Genomic DNA, 3,185 nt, shown 5'->3' with positions numbered 1-3,185 from the left:
TCCCTCTTCATTTTTTCCTCTTCCAGGATGCCAAACAGCTGGAATCATGCAGCCTGTATAGCCTTTGTTCACTTAAGCATGCACATTTTTTTAAAAAAGATTTACTTTATTTATTTGAAAGACAGAATTACAGAGAGAGGCAGAGGCAGGCAGAGAGATCTTCCACCTGCTGGTTCACTCCCCAGATGGCCGCAATGGCCGGAGCTGCGCCAATTCGAAGTCAGGAGCCAGGAGCTTCTTCCAGGTCTCTCACATGGGTGCAGGGGCCCAAGGACTTGGGCCATCTTCTACTGCTTTCCCAGGCCATAGCAGAGAGCTGGATTGGAAGAGGGGCAGCCGGGACTAGAACCAGAGCCCATATGGGATGCCAGCACTGTAGGAGGCAGCTTAACCCGCTACACCACAGCCCTGGCCCCAGGCATGTGCATTTTAAGGTTCTTCTACTTTCCCTGTCATTTCATAGTTTTCTTCCTTGCTTTCTTCTGCTCATTTCTTCGCATTTCTGAGCAATATTCCGTTGTGTGGCTGCACTACAATTTGTTTATCTCTTCACCTCTTGGAAGACATTCTGGCTGCTTCCAAGTTTTGGCAGTCCCAGGAAGCTGCTATAAACATTCGCATGCAAGGTTTTGTAGGGACAAAAGTTTTGAGTCATTGGTTAAATACCCCAGAGCAAGACTGCTGGACTTTTATGGTAAGAGTATGTTGAGCTTTGTACACAGCCTTCAAACTGTCTTTCAAAGGATGTAACACTTTGTATTCCCACCAGCAACCAGTGAGAGTCCCCGCTGCTCCCGTCTTCACCAGCATCTGACCGTCTCAGGATCTGGGGTTTTGGCCGTTCTAACAGGTGTGTCGTGGTGGAATCTGGCTTGTCCCCCCGAAACCCAAGTGAGAATGTAATCCCCATTATGAGATATTAAGAGGTGGGAGCGGGGACTTTTAAGAGATAATATGAGCACTGCCTTCATGAATGGATTAATCATTTGATTAATTGATTGAGGGATTACATTGAGCGTGGGTTTGCTACAAAAGCCAGTTTGGCCTGGCCTCTTACCCTGTAAAGCCCTGCACCTCCTTAGGACTCTGCCAGGCTCTTGACCTTGAGTAGGAACTCAAGAAACCCCTTTCCTTTCTAACTCACCCAGTCTTGGAATTGTTGTATTAGTAACAAAGCATATCAAGAGGAGTGGTCTTACTGCTGTTTTAACTTGCAAATTCCTAATGGCTAGGATACTGAATGCCTTTTCATAGGCTTATTTGTCATCTGTATATCTTTTGTGGGTGAAAGCAGAATAGCAGAGACTCAAATTGGAGATTTAATATGGGAAGCAGGCTGCGTCACAACGCAGGCCTTAACACAGAATCTGATTCACAGTAATAAGTTGTGTCTTACTGTTTTGCTGCCCTTTTTGGGTCTATTTTTTTTTCTGAAGATGTGTTTATTTATTATTTTGAAAGGTAGAGTTACAGAGCGAGATAGACCTGTTGGCTTACTCCCCAGGTGGCCACAATGGCTGGGGCTGGGCCAGGTGTCCACCAGGAGACTGAACTCCATCTGGGTCTCCCACGTGAGTGTCAGGGACCCAAGTATTGGGCCATCTTCTGAAATGCTTCCTGGCACGTTAGCAGGGAGCTGGATCAGAAGCAGAGCAGCTGGGTCTTGAACTGGTGCTCCAATCTGGGGTGCTGGTATCGCAGGCGGTGGCTTAACCCCCCGTGCCACAATGCCGGCTCCAGGTGTTTTTTTTTTTTTGTTTTTTTGTCTATTTGATCTTAGATTGAAAAAGAATATGAAGACCTCTAGTATTAAAATGTTTTGGAAGCAATTTTTTTATAGCTCCACTGGGAATTGTGTCCATTAGGTGTTACGAAGCGTCCTTTTTCTCATTTAACACTCTCTGCCCTGAATTCATCTTGTTTCATGTTCAGATCATGACTCCTGTTTTCTCTGAATTTTCTTGATTCCCTTTGTGTATAACTATTCATTTCTAACCTTTCAGGATTACTTTAAGTGTGTTTTAAAAATTTTTTTTTTGACAGGCAGAGTAGACAGTGAGAGAGAGAGACAGAGAAAGGTCTTCCTTTTTGCCGTTGGTTCAGCCCCCAAATGGCTGCCATGGCCGGTGTGCTGCATCGATCCAAAGCCAGGAGCCAGGTGCTTCTTCCTGGTCTCCCATGGGGTGCAGGGCCCAAGCACTTGGGCCATCCTCCACCGCACTCCCGGGCCACAGCAGAGAGCTGGACTGGAAGAGGGGCAACTGGGACAGAATCTGGCACCCAGACCGGGACTCAAACCTGGGGTGCCAGTGCCGCAGGCAGAGGATTAGCCAAGTGAGCTGCGGCGCCAGCCTAAAATTTTTAAAAATTAATTATTTTTTGTTTTCATTTGAAGGGGGAGCATCTGTTGGTTTGCTCTCTAAATGCCCTAACAGCTGGGGCTGGGACAGGCAGCAGCTGGGAGCTCAACTCCAGCTGGCTCTCCCGCATGGATGGCAGGACCCAAGCACTGGAGCCATCGTTTGCTGCCTCCCAGGGAGTACATTGGCAAGAACCTGGAATCAGGAGCAGAGTCAGGACTTGACCCAGGCACCCCAATATGAGATGTGGGTGCCCCAAAGGGCACCCTAACCTCTGTGCCAAATGCTCACCCCCACTGACTTTTTTTTTCAAGATTTATTTATTTACTTGAAAGTCAGAATTACACAGAGAGGAGAGGCAGAGAGAGAGAGAGAGAGAGGTCTTCCATCCGTTGGTTCACTCCTCAGATGGCTGCAATGGCCGGAGCTGCACTGTTCTGAAGCCAGGAGCCAGGAGCTTCTTCTAGGTCTCCCACACAGGTGCAGGGGCCCAAGGACTTGGACCATTTTCTACTGCTATTCCAGGCCATAGCAGAGAGCTGGATAAGAAGAGGAGCAGCTGGGATTCGAACCGGCGCCCATATGGAATGCTGGTGGCGCTTCAGCCCATGGCTTTAACCCACTGGGCCACTGTGCCCCAGGGCCCCCCGCCCCGACTCTTTAAAAGAAAACTATTACTACGCCGCGGCTCAACAGGCTAATCCTCCGCCTTGCGGCGCTGGCACACCGGTTCTAGTCCCGGTCGGGGCGCCGGTCCTGTCCCGGTTGCTCCTCTCTAGTTCAGCTCTCTGCTGTGGCCCAGGAAGGCAGTGGAGGATGGCCCAG

The sequence above is a fragment of the Oryctolagus cuniculus genome, chromosome 9 (genome assembly GCF_051225735.1).
Source record: "Oryctolagus cuniculus isolate XC-2025 breed Fujian yellow rabbit chromosome 9, ASM5122573v1, whole genome shotgun sequence".
Classification (NCBI taxonomy): domain Eukaryota; kingdom Metazoa; phylum Chordata; class Mammalia; order Lagomorpha; family Leporidae; genus Oryctolagus; species Oryctolagus cuniculus.
Note: the sequence above shows the minus strand (reverse complement) of the source record.